General features: G+C 42.8%; 1 protein-coding gene across 1 annotated transcript in view; it reads right to left on the reverse strand.

The window, feature by feature from the left end:
- Positions 1-21,871, reverse strand: part of ADAM12 (ADAM metallopeptidase domain 12) — a gene marked incomplete at both ends in the record, with an annotated part of 161,516 nt that overhangs the window by 126,882 nt on the left and 12,763 nt on the right. The gene's annotated exons all lie outside the window — the stretch shown is intronic.

Below are 21,871 nucleotides of genomic sequence, written 5' to 3' on the forward strand. Positions count from 1 at the left end.
TGACTGCGTGCAATCTTCACATTGCCTTTCCCCTGATTATAAAAAACCAAGTTCTTTTTCATCTCAAGCATCCAAAGGTAAACCCATTAATTTTGAACAGAGCTGTGAGAGAGGATCTGAAGCAGAGGAGGCCTAAAAACTTGCAGGAGGGGGCAATGCACCTACACAGGCTCTGGAAGCTGCACTTCCAAGGAGAAAGCACAATTTGCAATATGCTGGCTACTCTTGATCCAAAAGTCTCGGCTCAGATAAATTTTAAAACTGTTTACATTTAACTTACATTTCATTAAACAAACTCACTGGATTGCGCGACAGCATTTCCTTGTTTGAAATTCCAACAGTAGCTCCATAAATCAGCTGTTCCCCTGTACACTCAAGACGCTTTTCTGGAGATGTATGCCAGCCAATTGCAGCAAGATCATTTTAGGGTTCTAGTGTTTAATTGATTTATTGAGAAATGTGTCTGAATTCGGGATTGCTACAGCGGAGCCTGGTGAGGCCTCTGTGACAGACAGAGCATCCCCGCCCTTGGAATGCAGTGATTTTCAAATTGTTTGAAAAATTAGAGATGTTTATTAAAAAGTGAAATTATTGGGAGGCTGTCATAGACTAAACAAAATTGTTCAAATGAGAAATATTTCCCCAGTACTCTCAGGCTTTGTTAAGCCCAGACTGGCAGAGATACCATTGCTTTATCCAAAGTGTCCTGCTCGTGCGAATCCAAACGTGCTTTCCCAGCAACAGCATTGAAATTCTGCATCTCTGTGAACTCTGCAGAAACCAGATCCCACTAGAATGCTAAATAAATGCTTCAGACTATCCTTGGCACTCAGCAAACACATGGGAGTCATTTATTGGCATGAATATTTAGAAGCAGTGTTGATTATGCCTTTAATATTAGTGCATTGCTTCCAAAACCCGTGAGATCTACAGAATATGGAGTTTTGAGAGAGTAAACCACAATTAATTACAATATAACACAGTAAATAATTAAGATATTGCAGTGGCACAAATGGATTCTTTTCAGCTGAAGGCCCTCTTAATATGGAAATGACAACTATGTTTATTCATGAGTTCACAGTGGTACTTATTTGACAGTCAATTGATGTTGGTAAAGTTGCAAAGTTAAAAAAGCAGCTGCCGAATAGAACAGGCTGTTACAAGACAAAATCATCTCTCAGAGAATTCCTAAAGCTGAAACTTCTTCTCACGGAGCACAATAATGGCCCCAGTTATGGATGCTGCATTGCTTTGCACAAGACCCAGGTTCAGAATCTTGCTTCAGCATCGATTTTTCTTTCAAACAAATAGCTCATTTCCTCCTTTTCCATCTGGGAGGAGATGAGACTATACTTTTTCTTAGTCTGACTGGAATTCATAAGCACAAATGCAGCAAAAATTACCCACTGCACAGGTGTTAGGGTGACTACAAACAGAAACACTTGAAATTATAAATTTCTAATGGTAAAGAAAAATGAGTATCTTTCAGAAAGGGCATTTGAGGTTTGTGTTTTGGCTTTTCCTCCTCTTCTTTAATCCATACACTTGTGAAATCAATTCAGATTTTTTGTTTGTTTGTTTGGGCTTTTTTGGGTTTTTCTTGCAGTGGTTCTGGAGTCTCCCCTAAAGTATTTGCACATTTCTGCCACAAACCCTTAAAAGCTCATTTTAAATCCCATTAAACACTGTGATACCCTCCCTTTACAATCAATATTTTCAAAACTGAGTTGCAGGGTGAAATGGGAATGACTATAAATACAGATATTAGAGCAGTGCTTTATATTTTCCACTCAGAATAATCAAAAAAAGCACCTTGTGGGGGTACAGTCTCCTGCTCAGAACATTTGAGAAAGAGCCATATGTTGTAAGTCTTCCTTAAGAGCCACAGAAATAATTTCTGTGCTGGTGCCACAACTTATTCCCAAATTGATTGATCCCTTTAAAATTATTGACTGTGGAAGCCAAGTGAACCTGATGAGAGTGGCATTATTTAAAACATAATGAAGAATTGTTTGTGGTTCTACCTTCTTTTCTCCACAGACTCAGGTTTTCTAGTTCTCTTCTAAAACTGCAGTTTGCTGTTTTCCTTTTTAGCAATGGTTTGGTTTTTTTGGTTTGGTTTTTTTTTTTTGTGGCATAAGAGAAGATTTCATCAGTGCACACAAGCTTTTCCCTGATCTCCTAAGAGGCCAAACTGACTTCAGGATGATTGAAGTAGGAATCTCCGTAACTTTCCCTCTTATTTAGAGGATTTACTTCCAAAATCTGCATCAAATTGTATCAAAAAACCTGGAAAAGCGTTCCCCCCCTTAATTTGCTTCTTCCTTGCTTGGAGCTGAGGGGTTTTGGTTTGAATTGATGTTAGTAAAACTCAATATGCTGAAGGAAATTAGTGAAACATTAAGTCAAGGTCAAGCAAGAATTCTCACTGATAAAGCAGACTTTAAAAATTAATAAATCAGTACTTGATTAGCTAGAAGATGATGAGCCAGTAGCTTATTTCTGAGTCAGAAAACTTCTGCAGTAAATCTACTTTAACTAGTACATGTTCTTTGAGTATTACTTTTTTTATTTCCTTTTTAAATCACATTGATCTTCTGATCTTCATATAGAAAAAGGAAGGACAGTTTGAGGATTAAGGGCTTTCCCTGTGATGGTGTTGGGAATACTGTCTAATAATAATGATATCTAGCCTCAAAATAACCCATTTTTATTCCTGAAATACTTGTGGAGAAGATACATCTGGAGAAGATTTGTTCACCTTGGTGGGATGCCCATTCTGAAATTTGAATGCAAAGGAGTTGTCACTGAGCAAAATCTTAATTATTGCTGGATCCCCCTTCCTTTGGGCTGTGATCCCAGTGCAAGGCTGTGAGCTTTTCCCCTCCAACTCCCTGCTGGGATTGGGAGAGAAGACTCCAAGTCATTTCTTACTACATCTGAAGAGCAGAAAACTGATGGAATGGGGAGTCCTAACACATCTGTCTTTGCAGCTTCCTCTCTATAAAAGTAAAGGATTTTACTGGATTGAGATACATGAGTTAGATCAGCACACACAACTTTAAATAAATTCTAGCAATTACATAATAGAAATAAGGGGAAATATCTACAGATAAGGAAAAGAGTGAAAATGAACTCAAACCAGCAGCGTTAATTCGTTTAGAAACAGAAATTCATTTTCAGCTGTATCCAGTGTCTAAATACAGTTATTTGAGGATAGAGATCAGCACAAGAAATAGAACCAAAAGGGGTCATTTTGCTTCTCTGGTTTCAAAGTTTTAAATTATATCCTGACAGGGTCAGACTGAAATAGGCAGGTTTGTTAAATCCAGCAAAGAGGTTTCCAGGCCCTCCACAGCTGGTATTAACTTTGCTAAAGCCAACCCTGCAACGGCTCAGCTTTGCATGTGGCCAAGGTGACCTAGGCCCGTGCAGTGCTGAAAAGGGCCAAAATTGCTGAGGCAGAAAGGAAAAAGTAATAATTATGAGGAGAATTATGGATTGCAATTGGTTGTATGCAACGTGGCTCCTGACATTCCACAGGGAGATAAATAAAAACGCAGCAAACCCTCACAGAGCCCGGGCTTCAGTTTGAAGACAGAAATCACATCAAGTCAAACCAGATTCAATGACATGACAGACAAAGGACTCTACCAGGGGATAATTTGGGAACATTTGTTGATCCACAGTTTTAAACTGGGCTAAAATCACTGACGTTTGCTGTAAGAGTAAGGCCCACTTTGGAGAGACCTCGCCTGGAGCACTGTGTCCAGCTCGGGAGCAGGATATGGACATGGAGCTGTTGGAGAAAGTCCTGAGGAGACCACGAAGATGATGAGGGAGATGGAGCCTCTCTGCTCTGGGACAGGCTGGCAGAGCTGGGGGTGTTCACCCGGAGAAGAGAAGTCCCCAGGGAAAACTTAGAGCCCCTTCCAAGGCTTGAAGGGGCTCCAGGAGAGCTGGAGAGGGACTGGGAACAAGGGATGGAGGGACAGGACAAGGAGGTATGGCTTCCACTGCCAGAGGGCAGGGCTGGATGGGATATTGGGAAGGAATTGCTCCCTGGGAGGGTGGGCAGGCCCTGGCACAGGGTGCCCAGAGCAGCTGGGGCTGCCCCTGGATCCCTGGCAGTGCCCAAGGCCAGGCTGGACACTGGGGCTTGGAGCAGCCTGGGACAGTGGGAGGTGTCCCTGCCCATGGCAGAGGGGTGGTACTGGATGGGCTTTAAGGTCCCCAGATGACCTTTAAGGTCCCCAGATGACCTTTAAGGTCCCTTCCAACCCAAACCTTCCTGTGATTCCATGACCCTTTTTACTTTCTCCTCTGTGCACAAAACTAAGGGTCATGACTTTGTTATGCCCTAAGCACAGCTCTGGAAATTAAGGACTTTTGAGCTATGTCAAGTAGCAACATTGCACAAAGAGAGAAGCTTTTTCCTTTATCAGAAGAGTTAACACCAGGAATTAGAAACTGCATAACTGGGGAAAGAGTCCATTATTTCCAGTAGGGAAAAATTCCATGCCATTTTTTGCTATCGGTATGAAAATACCTTTAATTTCCCTCATTTGTCACACACTGACGTCCTGCATTGGTGCTAGAAGGTGTGTTTACAGTATCAGATCTCTGGGTTGATATTATTCCTTTACTATCTATAAAACACAAAAAGGGAGAAGCTGGGAAATCTATAAGAAATAAAGTCACTCAGGGAATCTTACCATGGGAACTAGAGCTCAATCCAACAAATGCAGTATGTCTACAAAATACATACATTTCAGATAATTACAACCCCCAACGAATGCTGTAAATTGTACGTAATGCTTTTAAATCAAGAAATATCTCCTGGTTTTCTTTTGGCTTCAGTTTAGAAGTGAACACAAAGTGAAATGTTTTCTGCAAACACCTCCAAGACCAAGAGATATTTCATGTGTAGGACACGAAAAGTATAAACATTTAATTCTTATGGCTTTTGCAGGTTGCTGGGGGCAGCAAATTGAGCTGTGCTTTCCCTGCTCTCAGATGAGAAGGATTTATCCCTGTGGCTGCTTATAATGAGCACCAACTAAGAGAAGAGCCTTTTGCAGTTGTTTTGGTATTTTCTTTAATGGCTTAGCAAAGACTCCCAAGCCCTTAACAAATTGGCTGAGCCAGTCCAATAATGCAGGAAACCAAAGAACTTCCAAGTTTGTCCCCAAGTTTATTTTAAAGCGATTATTTGAACACAGAATGATCAGATCTTTGCTTTCTTGCTGACTGTACAAAGAGATGCGAGATTCCTCTATCTGGAAGGCACAATAGCTAAATTTGTTTTCCTTTCTAAAATTTTTTCCTCTTTTTCTTAACTCCTACAGCGAACTGAAACTGCTGCTTGGAGATAGTCAGGCTTTTCCACCCTCTCCTTTTCCTGCTCCCCACACTGCCATATTATAAATCTATGGAAGATTTATAGATATATATATAATTTATGAATTTTTTAAAACCTGCTGCCCCACATGATGTGGCAGAACCCATTGCAGATGAGGTCCTAAACCAACTTTTCTGCCCCTTCCCCATGGCTTCCTTACAGGAATCATGGAATGGTTTCAGTTGGAAGGAACCTTTAAAGATGATCCAGTCCAACCCCTCTGCAATGAGCAGGAAAACCTTCCACCAGCTGGCAGAAAACCCCACCATAGAGCTCATGGGATGCAGATGAAATAGGAGCACTTGGGAACGACCCTAATTTGGGAAACTTCTCTTCATAAGCTAGAAACACTTTCAATTAAAATGAAAAATATCCATATTTTTCTCTACAGCAGTGGCAGTGCCAGCCTCTGCCCATCATGTTGTTTGGCAGCATCTTGGCATTGACAACATGAAGGTCCCGTGAATTTCTGAATCTCTGTAAAGAGCTGTTTAAATTCCCAGTTCCCTGCTCATTGTTGGTGTCCCAGGATCCCTATCCAGAGTTAAAAATCCAAGCAAACAACGCTCAAGAAAGAGGAAACCGAGAAGCTCATTGTGCCAGACCAAAATCAATAAAATGACCCAGCTCTGGCTCCCCATTTCCTGCTTTCCATGCAGGAATACAAAGCTAATGACTGCTCCTGGAAAGGGAAAGCATGCTTACAACTTAGCTACATCCTTTCTGTGAGGTATTCCTGATTTACATTTTCTTAAAAATCAAAGGATAACCTCTCTAAAACATGTTCCAAACGTCATAACACCGAGGAGCAAATATTTCAGGAGCAAATCCAAAATAACTGGTTTGATGCTTGAAAGGAATCTGAGCCTTGTCAGGCTGAGTTATGTTGTGAATTTATTCAGTATGAATAAAAAGTCAGGCATAAAACCTGAATGCAACCTTTGCACCATATTTTCTTGATCAGGCACTGAGGTTACATTAAAATATATTTAGGTGTATTTGACCAGCTAAAAAGGGATTAGCAGAAAATTTTCAGCTTCATACTTGAAAAAAAAAAAGTGAAATAAATTCTTTCTTTCTTTTTAGTTAAATCTAAGCAGTGCAAATAGGGCAGCCTTGGTTTTTACAGCAGCTCTCCAATTATCCTCTGAACTATATCGGTTAAAAATAGGTCAAAATCAATATTCCCTTTTCAGGACAAACCTTGCAACAAAAAAATCTTTGAAAGATTTTCAAAAACAAGCTCTGAGAACAAACATGAGTGAATGATGAAAAAGGGGAACTGGTGCTGCCATCACTTTGAAAGAGCTGATGGGGAGTGAGCTCTGGGATCCTGCAGCTCAGGGTGTGGGTTGGGAGAGGGATGAGTGCTGGAACACAAACCAGCCAGGGGAGGCATGGAAGCCTTTCCTGAGTCTTTGCAGCAGGATGGATGCAAACCAGCCCAAAGCAGCCTTTGGTGTGTATTTATTGCCCTTCCCTGAGTGCCTGGTGACCTGCGAGGAGTCTGCTCCGCATCTGGGGGCGGGGGATTCCTTGGATTCACAGGCCACAAGAAAGAGGAAGAAAGGAAAATGCAACAGCATCTGGTTTTGACTGAATGGAAATGGCTGCACTAAAGTGTGAACTCGATTTTGTAGTAAGAACAAGCAATAAAAATAATAATAAAATACGTGTGCTTTTAGCCAGCCCTCATTTACTGCGGTGCATCCCAAACACACCATCTCTGTCAAGGGCTGTTTCCACAAATCTATCCAAGATGCCCAAATTTGCCCATGCTGGTACTGATGTGGCTCTGTGGAGTGCAGGACTTCCCACCCAGCCCAGCAGGACCAGCAGTAAGATCTCAGCTTGGAAGCAGGTCAGGAGCAGCAGAGCTTTTGGATCCCAGCCTGATGGAACGGTGTGTTTCCTATCACATCCCATTCCCTAAACTGGCAGGAAAGGCTGGACCCTGCCTGTCCTCTGACACCTGAAGGGGTGGCTAGGAGGGTGACTGATTACACCAATACAGATTTGAGTTTTTGAAAGATCTGTAAATATAAAGATCTTTTTAATAACAGGGGGGAAAAAGCAAAACAAAAAACTTGTTGAAGAGTCTGGTTTAAAAATGGGCTAAAAAATAAATTCTTCCCAATATTTCTTTTCCTCGCTGTATTCACTGAATCACAGCCTGGTTTGGGTTGAAAAGGACCTTAAATCCCATCCAGTGCCACCCCTGCCATGGGCAGGGACACCTTCCACTATCCCAGGTTGCTCCAAGCCCTGTCCGACCTGGCCTTGGACACTGCCAGCGATGTTGCCCCAAAAGGTCAAAATAGAAATACCCTGTGAGCTTTTGGGGTAGTGTCTGGGTGGCCTTATATTCAGAAAAGGCAACTGGATACCACACAGCCTTAGAGATTTGAGAAGACTGTGGCAGCTCCTGCTCCTGGCAGCCTTTACCGTCACCTCTGCACCAAGATAGGTCACTCTGTTAGAGGGACATTTAACACCTGAAAACTTCAAGCCCGGGATCAGACATTTTTCCCTGCCTCAAAACTGGTCCAGAAGCTGGCCCAGGAATGAAACAACCTGGAACTGGCTCCAAATAAAGCCCCAGTCATTACCCAGTATTTACACTGCACGTATGAATCACAACTGCTCGCTGGGCTGTCAAACAGATGGGAGCAGAAAGCACCTCTTGGTTGGAATCCATTATGTGCTGCTTAAACAATGCTTGGTGCAAGGCTGTGCTAAGAAAACAAACATGCCTGGGCTGGAGAAAATTGTGACAAAACACAACTTAATAGTGCTGGCAGGCAGGCAGCAATTGCACTGGGGCTGGGTAGCCTTCGTGATGGAACAGAACTCGCTGCAGACGGTCCTCTGCAATTTGGGTAATTATAACGGCAGTGAGCAGCTGTTGATATTTGCCAATTTTAAATGTACGTGGATTTCTTTGAGGACTGTGCCATGCAAATTTAGTGGATCCTGTATGGGTTGCTCCTACCCGGAAAAGTAAAATTCCTCCTCTCTGTAAGGACAGTGGGGGCTGTGACCTCGTTCTACCAGAAGTTTGAATACAACACCACATTCTCTCCGTGTGCTCAAAAAGCCAAGGTCAAGCATGGACCCCGTCAAAGGCTTCATCAGCTCGTTACCCAGTGCAATTATATTTTCGGCACCTTACTGCCTTTGTCCCACCATGCTTCCTGAGAGCACTCCCAGCTAACAGCTCTGCATTTTCTCACCCACACATCTCGTGTTTTATAGCAGAGCTGGAGCTGAGCAGCCAACCTGACCCTCCGTGGAAACATCTCCCCTTCCACACACGTAATTATTGCAGCCATCACTTGTGGAGGACCCAGGACGTGCTGTGCACTGTGGGGGAGGAGAATTATGATGATGACTACTCCTAAATTTCCAATGATGAGAAATGGCCCATCCTTTAGGTCCTATCTGGTAATGTTCCACTCAGTGGGAGCTGCCTGGGGAGGGCACAAGCCCTAGGTGTCACACAGGGATGCAGCAGATCAGGAGAGCCAGATTTCAAGGATAATACAAAATAAAATCCATTCTGAACAGTCAGAGCCACTATCTGAGCCACTCCTTACACCCCTCAGTGTCACCTGCAGCAGTGCCAGAACAGAGGTTTCCCCCATCCATGCAGAAGGGTTACAAAGCCATGGAAAACCAAATCCAAAATCCCATTGCCAAGATTCAGCAAACTCACAAGGAAAGAACTACTGAGGAATTCAGTAGGAACTGTGTCCACTGAGACACAGAGGTGGCCACCCATTTCCCTGAACTGAAAGTCAACTCAGAGCACTTCAAAAAAGCCCATAAATTATCCTATCACTGGAAGAGGATTTCAGATGCTTTTTGTTTCCCGTCAATACAAATCTGGCTGGGCTCAGTGAGTTCTATTGAATGCACATGTATCTCCTTCAAGCCACATTTCATGCTCTCCAAACATCTCTCTCTAAATTAAATCCTTTCATATTCCTTGAAAAGCTCAGTTCTTAATTAGGAAAGAGTTCTGATTTTCCATTTTCATTAATTCATTCGATTTCAAGATTTTGAAGCCAAAGTAATTGCAACTAAGTGAAACTTACTGAAAGGCAAAAAGATACAATCAGTTTCAGACAATGAGAAAATTAAGAAATTTTTTGAATGCAAGGGTTGGTCTAAATGTCCTGGCTAAACTGAATTCTCGACAGTGCTACAATCTCCAGAGAAGCAATGATAGATGTTTTGCTTCTCTGAATGAACTCGGAGGGCTGGCCTGATTAATGCTTGAATCACTTAATTTATTTGGCTTAATTTATATGCTGTTCTTCACTTTCAGAGCCTCCCTCTCCCCTCCATCACACAGTTCCACTGCACCAGGCCTGTGCCAAGATCTTTGAGCTCAGGCCTCATTCTCCCCCAACATCTTTCCCTATTATGTGGCTCAGATTAAATCTTCTGCGCTAATTTGTTATTGCAGTCGCAGATTTGCTTCTGGATTCCAGTTCCCTTCTGCATCCCAAACACTGGAATGCAAAGCAGGAGTGATGAGTCGGGGTCTAATTTCCACTCTTTCAAACCACAATTTGTCTCTGATGATCTTTTGAAGATGATGAATGGGTTCTACAAAGGCAGATAAAATATTAATATTTTTTAACCTAATGAAAAGGGCGATTTCACCCCACTCTTGTGCTACTCAAGATAACTTGACAAACTTCCCAAAGCTGTACTTCCAAGACACATGAATCATTTTTATATCCTGGAATGTGCCCTAAGAGAAAGAAGGATCTGAAGATTTCCTAGTAAAGTAAATTATACTGAAACCTGGGGGCAGAATCGCACATTTTTCTGCTTAATTAGAAAGAGACTTTGCCCAGAGACACCCCACCTATACACTGATATTCTTGGAGAAAACAAATGACTCAAAGGAGTGTGGAAAGCACAGTAAATTTATCTCAGAAAGCTCATCCTAGAACAAAAACACATGTTGTGTCCTGACTGATACCCAGAGGTTTAAAGTATTAATGACCAGCATATTTCTTGCCATAGAGGCAAAGACAAAACACAGATAAAAATGCCATTGCCATTAATATCCACACACAAAAAAAAACTGTATACAAAAATATCTATTCATGATAAGATGTATTTTAAGATATCTAAATTGGTTATAGAGTCCATTAGGCATCTAATTACTCTTGGATATAATTTATTTTCAGTTGCTATATGAGCCTGTAGAAAATATGTTTCTTTTCACATTACCCATATGTTCAATAAGAATAAGCTATAAAAAAATCATTTCTAGAACAACTTCTTCCATTACATATTAGATAAACCTGTGGCTCTCAAAAGATAACCCCTGGATCAAGGTTATATAAATTGATATTAAAGCTCAGCAAAGATCTGCTTTACACTAAATCATCGAGAAACAGGACAGCCTTTCTCCATCGAAGGGCACGAGGTAAATAACTGAAGAGGAGGTAAAAACAGATAATCAATTATTTCAGTTGGTTTCAGGGTTAGTGCTGAAATTTTCAGCCCCTCAGAGAAAATCCAAAAATCAATAGGGCACAGAATTTTGAGATAACAATGAAAGAAACATCTCAAAGGCATTTGCAACATGTGATAGAAGTATAAAGCAAAGTCTGCTCTCACCTTCAGAGTGCAAATGAGCAGGAATATTCCTGAGTCTGCTCTGAACCGACTGCACAGGGGTGGGAAAGAGAGAAAAATCCTGCAGAAGACTCAGGAAACATCTCCATTTCCCACTGTCAGCCCCATGGAGCAGAGCAAGCATCACAAAAAGAACGAGCAGGAACAGAACTCTGCAGCTCAGCAGATGCTGGAGTCCAGTGTCCACAGGGACTGTGGGAAAATGGACTTGAGAGGAGCTTGGGAATAACGGGAGAGAGCAGCAGTGGCTGCTGCAGCTGAGATGAGGAGCAAGTCGAGTTATAAGGTAAAAACTTTATTTTAATTGTTCTTTATGGAGCCAGACCTCCTTCCAAGGGCCTTCTATGTAAAGCCCAGGCTGCCAGAGCATCCCATCCTGAGAGAGGACTCCTTATCCACCCTCCTGGCAGCTCTCAGTTGCTAACAGACCCTTCAACCCTGTATTTACAGTGTTCCCCCCTCTTTTCACTCCATTATTTGTACAGATCCTACTCTACTTTTGCTTCCATCCCCCAAACCAGAAGCCAATGACCTGGTACAGGTGAGAGAGAACTGCAGCACGACACAAAATTTAATGAGACCTTTCAGAGCCACAGCTTCCAGCCTAAACCAAACCTCTTCAAGTAATAAATATCCCAACCTCCATGGCTTCCTGATCCACCTCTCTGATTTCAGTGTCCACCCGTGGGTAAATAATAAAATGTAATAGAACAAAAGGCTGAACTTCTGCTGAAGAACTTTCTCTTCGCCCAGCTGAGAAAGGAGCTAATGTTTTAGTTGTCTATGTATTGTTTAGTCTGGTTCCAAGTTGTACAAAACCAGTAATTACAAAAGAAAGAAAAGCTGTGGGGCACCCATTTTTCACCCTCAGCACAAAAGTGTTCCCTATGAAGTTTCAGGTATTTAAAAATCCAGAAAAATCCAAATCTTATCCCTTGAAACACAGAGATGGCAAAGTTCACAAAGGAGGTTTTCACGAAGCAGAAAGAACGGTCTCCATTTTGCATCAGATCATGGAAAATGTGGCTTAGGGGGCCTCAGAGGCTCCTGCCCCATGTCAGGATCAACTACACCACTCTCATTAGCAGCTCTTTCTCTGGCTGTTCTGAAACTCCAGTGCACTCAGAGACCTTTAAGCCTCCCTTCCTCATGATATACATGTAAATAGATCCATTTCTCATTATCTTTATTACTGAGCTCTTCCTCGCTGCCTTGTAGGGCCATTCTTCTTGTCCCTGCTAGACAGGAGCATATCTAACAGTGACACTCAAACTAATCACTGCCTCTTGTTTTCCTGCAGCCATTTACACCCTGCAGGATCCATCACGTCCCTGCTCAGCCTCCTCCTCTCCACGCTGACAGTCCCAGGTCCTTGCTCCTCACCACAGCCATGGTTTCTCCAGCATTCCTGGCTCTCCTTCCCGTGTTCTCCTGGGTGAGTTATCTCTCTCATTTATTTTAATGACTGTTTCCCTTCCCAGTAATTATTCAAGGAGGAGCTATTATGAAACACCTCCAGTCCCCCCAGGGCTGAGTCTCCTGCGAGTTCCAATGCCTCATGTCTGATCCTCAGCCTCCCACCTGCGCTCCCGAGTCCTCCAACTCCCACGGTATTAATCAGAGAACCTTGGAATACTTAAGTTGGAAAAGACCCTTATGATCATGGAATCATTTAGGGTGGAAAAGACTTCTCAGATCACGGAGTCCAACCCTTAATCCAGCACTTCCAAGACCACCACTGCCCCATGTCTCCAAGTGCCACATCCACACAGCTTTGAAATCCCTCCTGGGATGGTGACTCCACCACTTCCCAAGGAACGAACAAGTTGCACCCCATTGTTGCTGCTGAACCATTCAACACTGCTCTTTGATTTTCCAGACAGCAAGAAGTCCAACTTTTCACTGAGATATGCACCTGAACTACTGAATTACCACTCCTTTACAAAAAAAAAAAAGCCTTAATGCTTAATGCTGCACTCGTTACATATTTAAATCACATTCAACTGCATGAGTGAATAAAACTTTGCTGTTATAAATAACATATTGTTGACATATTGTACCAGACTGCTGGTTTTTGTACTCCCAAGCCATATATTTTGGCAGAATAAAAAGAGAAAGGCTCCTGGAAAGGTTCAGGAGTGTCCCTATAAATAGGGAATGGTCCCCAGATAGGACTGCCACTGTTGGATCCCAAAGGGTCAGCAGGGCTTTGAAGCACAGGAGCCGGGCACTGGAAGGTTTAAAAGTATTTCCAGCATTTTTGGAAATTTTCCTCCAGGCTCATCAACATATAAATAGAGAAGGGCTCTGCAGGGGTTCCCCCCACTGCGCTGATTTCCTGAGGTGATGAGGGAAGGAGCTTTTTAGGGCCATATCCCAGCCTAAATGAGAAGTCTTGATCACCAGAAGACCGAAGAATTTCAGAGAGAAACTCGGACAACTCCTTAAGGGGAACAAGAAAATAACATCTGAGGATTGCATAAACTGGTTACACTTAGGGAAAGAATTAGGAAGAGCAAAGATGCCCTGTGTGCACTCACCCCTCAGCCTGAGCTGAGGGATGCTGCATTATTCCCCTCAGACAACAGACACTTGTTTTTACACTGCACACGTTTTTAAATAAACCTAAATTTCAAGATGCATTTGATAAAGGAGTTATAGCAGCTGCTCCCCCCAAACAACTCCATCAAATTGTAGTTTGCAAATCAAAATTCACAGATAAGAACACCTCGAACACACAAACTTTCCTGAGGCTAAATACGAGTTATTTCCTCTCCCTGCAGCAAGGCTGTGACGGTGACATTGCATCAATAAAGAGCTCCCTAAAATTGAAGGAGCAAATTTGTACATTCCGAGGGATGCAGAGGAATGATTTTGTGGCATAAGTAACGACAGCAATAAATTGCTAAGACTTTATTTTATGCTGAATAAATTTCTCAGCAGCTCAGGTGCCAGCCAGCACACCAAAAGGACAGAGCATGAAAACAACTTCATTGTTGCTCATGAGGAACTTTTCAAACTCTTGTTGCTCTGGCAAGGAAATATTTGTATATAATATAAAAATATAGAAGGCAAACCCATAAAATGACACGGTGGCTGCTGAAAAAAACCAAGCACTTCTTGATATTTCCAAATAATTTGGCTGGAGTGTGATGGCCAATGTCAGAATTCCAACTGGGCTTGAGGAATATATCTTGGTAAGACACAGCTTTGTGTTACCAGGGTTGTATTGATTTTTCTTTCACTGAGAAAGATAAAGATTTTGCTGGGAAAACAAGCCAACATTGCCTTTGAAGCCTTCAAACAAAGACTGGACTCTTTGTCTAAATTGTTTAGTAAATAAGGCTGTGAAGAATTCTCAAATGCTTTTTTTTTTTTGCACAGAAATATCAAAGTCTCCCTTTGTGACCTGCCTCAAAATAATAGAAGTATAGGAAATATTGTATACAATAATGGAGAGCTCCACAAGACACTTGTTTCATCCACATCAGCCAAAATACCTGCAGCAGCTGATCCCTGTGCAATCTGAAGCTGGGTAGTGATGGCACAGATAATATCCACACTTGGAATAGTCTTTATTTCTTTTACATTATGCTCTTTTTTCCCCCCCAGTGCCTTGCCCTAAAATTAGAACAGCTCCATCTCCATATATGAAGCTGATGGCATTGGTGAGTCCATCACGAGGACTCACACTGATAAACCCTCTGCTCCTAAATGGAACTCCTCCCTAATAACCTGTCCTGGAAAAGCAGAGCACTGATAAGAGTTTCACTCCATGCTGTGCATCTTCCCTCTCCACTGCTTGAGTTTATGATTTGATTTCAATGCCAGATCTTGCTGTAGCCTTATTCAGCTGCTTTTTCCTCACAGAGTGTTGCAAAAAACCTTCAAAACCTGGTTTGAGAGCTGCATCTTGAGATAAGGTTGGAAACAGAGCAGCTGTATAGGTATAGATATAGATCTCAGTATCTATAGAGATGTATATAGATATATATGCACATATATTGATATATATAGATATTGATATACACACTACATTGATATAAATACTGGAAAATTCGCAGTGTGGTTCTTTCTACAAAAGAAATTACTCCAGTCCAGCTCTCATTGTCTCCATCTCACACAGATTCAGGGAAATTGCTAAACACTAATTCCGTGAAGGCTCTGAAATTAGAGCTGATTTTGATTCTACACGTCGAGATTTCTTTTTAAATTAGCTAATAGAAGATGTGTGAAAGTGGGATAATATTGATAAATGCAATTTTCAAAATAAATCAGTGCTTGGTGATCAAATGGCACGGTTGAAAGATGTAAAAATGTACATGTAAAAGAGAGGTACATAATAGACCAAAATAGTAATAATCAAAATATTTCTTAAAGTGTTTTCATGTCCCTGTTGATCTCCATCAAAGAAAGGTGACTGTCTAAACTTGGACTGAATTATAGGCTGATCATATGCTATAAAAATCTCACTTAATGTTCTTCACAATATTTACAAGATGTTTGCAACAGTGACAATCCTCATGCTCAGCATTGCAAACACTCCTCCTCTTTAATTCCTTGAGACCTAAAATCTTGAAAATATCTGTTCCCTTGTTCCATCAACACATATGGGATTTTTCCACACGTGCAAGACATCCCTCTTTCCCCCAGTTTCCTAAAGGTTGCACAGGCAGAGCAGGAGCACAAGGAAAACTTTTAGTCTGAAAAGGCCATTACAAAAATCAAATTGATGCCCCATTGCCTGGGTTAAACTTTATTTCCATTTTATAGACAGGAAGGGGCAGGACAATAAAATGGGAGATGTTCAACTGCACAAAGCAAATAATTCAGGTTTCCATCTCAAAAATCCCAACTGTTTCCATCTATATCCTAAATTTGCCCTTGTGACATGCAGTGTTCCCAGGCTCCTGACTCTGGGTCTCCCTGGAGCAGCATTTTCCTTTCCTTTCTCTCTCCTCTGGAGCTCCTGGGAAAGATCCTCTTTGGTCTGGAGGCCTCCCACAGATCACATTTTAAACCAATCCAGCCCTTTTTTCCCTTTATAATCAAAGCCCCATAGCAGCTGGCAATTCCGCACTGAGCTCGTAAGGAAAAAGAGAGTCAAATATTTTGAAATATCTTTTTGTTTCAGTTGAAGCCTTTTACAACCAGAAATTAAGTAATAAATAGAAACTCAATAAAGCATGAAATGTAGTACTTTATGTTTAACTGTGGGCATTGAAATTGATTTTAATTCCTCTCTGCAGGGTGTGCTTTGGGGCTTTGGTTGGGGTTTTTACAGATGCCGCTCACTCATTCACAGGGATTTACACCCCTCAATAGCTCCTCCACTAAAAACATGACATCTCTTGGCAATAAAAGGTTAAAATTCACTTTGCCCTCTGACTATAACAGAAATACCTTTGCAAGCTAATGACTGTAGCAGGCTGCTCTGTTCCTGAATAAACATTTTAGGGATTTCCTGAGGTGTTGTTTTGTTTTGTCATTTCTTATTATTTTCTTTTCCCCATCTTTTTAATTGAGGGAAATGAATTTGGAGGGCACATCCAGCTTAGATGGTATTTCAGTCAAAAATATGTATAGGTTGTCTTTCTATACGCTTTTCAAACTGAAAAAAAAAATACATTTACACAGCTTCTGGATATTCATTTTATAGAAAAAAAAAATCTTTAAAGCTTCTCCAACTCATCTCCTTCTGCCAGTTTTCCTGGCCAACTCTTTCTTAGTAATGCCAATAAATGCCAAAAAAAGTCTGGTTTCAACAATGTTTCTGTCTGTTGAAAGCAGGAGAGAGGCAGTTTCTGTTGGATACACTCGATTTCGGGATCCCACTCTTTCTCCAGGAGGGAGTGGGCAATGCTAACACAGGAATAGGCTCGGAGTTGCTTTGAGGACAGAATCCCACAGTTCCTCTTGTTGACTTTTCCTGCAGCAGATCCATGTCCAGAACCTCCCCTCTCCTTTGCAAGAGGCAGGTTTGGCCTGTGCCAGGGCAAGGGCCCTTTTTTGGGGCAGGGAGGCTCTTGGCTGTCCCGATTCTCACATCTTTTGTCTCCCTGCCCCTTGCCAGCAGCTGGAGCAGCTCTCCCTCAGCAGCATTTCTGTCCCAGGACAAGCTGTACCGCACAGGGAAACATCGAGGCACAGAGGAGGGAATGGGTGAAGCTAAAGCAAAGAATGGAAGACACCAGAGTGGGATTACATCCAGGATTGCTGCCTGGAGGAACCTGCCATGCCCAGCACTCACAGTGCCAGAAAATAACACCCACCAAAAATCAGCAAAAGCTGGGCAACTCAGAGAAGATCTGATCCTCCCCTCTCCTCCCCAGGCAGCAGCTTTGTCTAAAAATCTTTGCTCCTGTGGCTGTTTAGGTGGTCTCAGGTAATACATAAAATTCTTCTAAACATTACCATTATTTATAGGCTTCACTTCAAAAACACAGTGCAAAATGCTGCCACTCAGAAGGCAGAGGCAGAGTTGTGGCTGCCCCATTCCTAGAAGTGTTCAAGGCCAGGTTGGAGCAGTGTGGGACAGTGGAAGGTGTCCCTGCCCGTGGCAGGGGGTGGAATGGGATGGGTTTTAAGATCCCTTCCAACCCAAACCATTCTGTGATTCCAGGAATCACTCCAGACTGTGATGACTGGCTGGGAAGGGCTTGGCAGGTTCACCCCAAAAAGACCATTTTTATGCAAGGACTGCTCCTCAGAGGATGTGGTCGGGGGAGAGAGAAGGAACAAACAAGGAGATGAACCCTGCCAAGGAACCACCCAGCTGGAGGAGAGGGCCAGAAGAGGAAGGAGGAACAAGGTCATGCAGCAGAAGCAAAATAAAGTTGATCCTAAGGCAGGAGACATGGCAAGGGCAGAGGAACGAGGGCAGGACTGAGGAGCTCTTCGTTTCCTGAGCGTGACTGCAGCTTCAGAGGAAACAACACATTCACATCCTGGAACCTGGGCAGAGCATGAAAGGGCAGGGACAGAGCTGGGGATCTAAACAGAGCCTGACACATCCTGGCGTGACACAGGAGGGGCAGGAGCCCTCCCTGGCTCCAGTGGCTGTTCAGAGCCACCACGTGTGTGTTTAACTGCTCTGTCAGGGAGGGCAACCACACCTCAGAGCCACCAGTGCCACCAGCAGAGTCATGGGGACACTGGGCAGAAACAGCCCCAGCACATCCTTGATCAGGAAGCACTGCAGGCTCTGGCAGCACACCCAATATTCCATGGAAATGCATCTCACAGCAATTTCATCCCCAGCCTCTCCAAGCTCCATCACCCCACCATCTCTGTGAGGCTGGGAATTGCAATATTCAGCTCCCAAAGCCCCATTTTGCTTTAGAACTGTGTCCTTGAGGAAAGGCACCACGCAAGAGGGACACGCAATTTCCACGAGATGAAAATTGAACACAAACTTGCTGCTGCAATATCAAAATGACACAGATAATTTTTGCCTCATCTACACAAGCTTTTTGAAAGCAGCTGGCAGAGTTTTTTGGCAGTAATTTTATTTCTAGAAAAATACCAACACCTTGAAAGCCTTTTATTGTCAAGATATTCCTGCTGCATTTTAAAAAGCTTTATTATCAATCCTAATTATTTTTTTATCAGGCTTTAAACTGCATATAACCTCTATGACTCCTCATTACAATTCTGAAAAATGAGAAATATTCCTATAGAAGAGGCCAATCAACTGGGGCTTGAGTAAATCACATTGAAATAGATTTATAATTCAACAACAAAGGCACTGGGCTTGTTAGCTGTAGGACTCAAAGGATTGACCAGCTAAATTTACTTCTTCACCCCTAAAATATACACTGAGAACTCAATTTACTGTGGCTTTCTGAAATAAGGGTCTTCATCACAAAATATGTCAGCAGCTCATGTTTTCCCCTTCTCAGAGGATTTCAGTCCTTGGAAAAGGCCCAAGTTTTGCTGCTGTTACAAGTCCACAAAGGACTCCTTACAGGAGCTGCACATTCCAGGTACCAGGGGCATTTGGTGGGAGAGAGCCTGCTCTAGTCTAGGGTTCAGTCTGACCCAAAGCACTCACAATAGGAACTGAGAACAAGAGAGATTCTCCTCCTGCTGTAAAAAAAAAAAAAAAAAAAAAACAACCCCAAAAAAGATCACATGCTCAGAGCTGGAAAGCAAAGCATTATTTTAATCCAAGCCTGAAATTCATACCTTACACTCGCAAGATCTGTTGCAAGAGACGTGAAATGGCCAAGTATAAGCTAAATTAATTCAATATGAAAATGCCTCAGTACAAGCACTTTACAAACCCAGCATAAGGCAGGAACTTAGGTTTAGGTTTTAATCCCACATTAAAGGGTCACTAACATGAACTGTATCATTAAGATCAAAACATTTTTTCCCCCATTTTATTGCAGAAAGCACGATCCTTTTGTTTGTGGTTTTTTTTTTTGAAATGCCAGCCTGAAAACTCAAGTAAAAGTGGATTGCTTGAGCCCCATCAGCTCCTGGAGGATTGCTGGAGCTCGGATCTGAGACACTACCTCATAGCTGGTGGGTCACAACCAAACCCTCTGCAGAGCCCCTCCACACGAGGGCTGCTACTGGGAGGCAGAGCTCAGCACCATTATATCACTGGTGATCTCCCCTGGCCAAGTATGACAGAATTCCTCCAACAGCTCAGCGTGATACGAGCTCATGGACGGGAATTTCACCCTCTTGAAGGCTACAAAACCCCACGGAGAGCAGGAGGTGTCTGGCGGATTGTTCCTACAAGGCTCTCCATTTTCTGTTCATTGAAACACCCCTCGCTTCCAATAATACCTGAGCAGAAACTCTCACACAAAGCTTTACAAACTAACTGTATCACTTAAGCTAAAAATGAAATGGTCTCTTTTCTGGGATAAATCCCAGTTGCTTAACACTTCCCAGTATGCCCAAGCGACTCAGGCAGGAAATGAATCCTCATGTATCTAGCTGGAACCAGGGCACTGATTCAGTGCAGACAGAGAAAAGAATTTTCCCCACTCAATCACCAACACAAAGTTTTTATTGGTGGTCCCAGCTCCAGGAATTTCTCAGCCCCGGAGCTGCTGTGTGAGCTCCAGCAAGCCCCGGGAACCAGGATACACCTACCAACGTTTCTAAAAAATATCATGAATTCAATTATCAGATTCATCAATTGGTTAAACGAGCTTGGATGGGAGGAAGGGAACGTGTTTTCCTCCTCTTGGATGAGGTAAGGTGAGAGGGGTGGCTTTGAGCTGCTTTGGCTCACTGGGACACAGGAATTCCCCTGGCTGCCAGAGGAGGTGCCACGCTCCCTTCCCTGGTTGTGTCCATGCAAAACTTCTGCTGCTTCCAAATTAAACAAACACAGAAGAGTTATTAACTAATAGAGCATATTTGCACTAATTACTCCTCAGAGTGGCCCTACAAGGCAGGAGTATGGTTATAAGGAAAAGCAAGAGAAATATCAGATTGTTTACCAGGCTATTAAATTAATGACTTCCAGGTTATTAATTAAAGGCTCAAGGAAAGGATCTCCCAGGGAAGGTTGTGGAGGATTAGTGCTGTTCCTCTGCCTGTGCCAAGCTGCATTCCCAGCTGATGACACAGCCTATGCAGAGAGCACAGCTCTGCCTCTTATAGTCGATGCTCATGAGTCATAAAAAATATGGAGAGCTCTATAAATTCTGGTTATGCCTCTCCCTCTCAAGATATGTAAAACAACCATGTAAAAGAGCAATGAAAGCTGTCCTCTCAGCCTTCAAAGCCTTGTTTAAGCAGCACTGTATGATTCCCCTTAATACGATTGTCTGGAAGTCTAAACTTTGGTAATTATTTCAAATGAAAAGGAACAGCAGGAGGCTCAGTTGAGGGGAATATAAACAATTATCACTTGCACGAAGGCTATGCCAGTTATGAAATAAACTTGAATGGGTTTGCTCTTGAAAACACTGAGCTCTAAATTAATTATCTGACATAGTGAGCCCCTCAGCTGTGCATCAAACCCTGTGTGAGTCACGCAGGAGGGGCAGCAAAGAGGGGAAATGGGAACCAGCACAGAGACCTTGCCTGGGAGGGTGGGGAGGCCCTGGCACAGGGTGCCCAGAGCAGCTGGGGCTGCCCCTGGATCCCTGGCAGTGCCCAAGGCCAGGCTGGACATTGGGGCTGGGAGCAGCCTGGGATAGTGGAAGGTGTCCCTGCCCATGGCAGGGGCTGGAATGGAATGAGCTTTAAGGTCCTTTCCAGCCCAAACCATTCCAGAACTCTGTCAGTCTGATGATCTGGTTATACCGGGGCCTTTCTACTGATGCTCCAGTAAGTTCCTAATAAAACTGAAACTGGCGTGGAGACCAAAACTCTGGATAAGACACTGGCTATGACTGCCTTTGCCCCTTCTGCCAGTTTGCAGTGATGCGAGAACAAAGACAGGATCAAACGGGTAAGGCCCACTCCTGCTTGGCAGTCCCAATATGTTCTTGGATCTCCAGCGCTATTACAGCGGCTTTTTAACAAATTTAAAGTTATCTCCTTTTCCTGACAATGGTATTTTGTCTCAATGGCAAAAAAAAAAAAAAAAAAAAAAATCCCTATGTCAGTAGGTTTTTAGTTAGGGCTTTACAGTGAAGGCATAAAAAAAAAATGCAAAAAGGTGAAAAGCATCAGTGTAACAGCCAATAGATGTGATAAATCTGGAGAATCATAAGGATAACCAACAACTGTCAGAGCTGATGATACTTTTATAGATAGCAGAGAATTTCACACTGAGGTTCATGTAATCAGTGCCCAGAATTCCACACCAATAATCAAGATTCTGATGGTTGCTCC

This window comes from Coloeus monedula (genome assembly GCF_965178545.1).
Source record: "Coloeus monedula genome assembly, chromosome: 8".
Taxonomy (NCBI): Eukaryota; Metazoa; Chordata; class Aves; order Passeriformes; family Corvidae; genus Coloeus; species Coloeus monedula.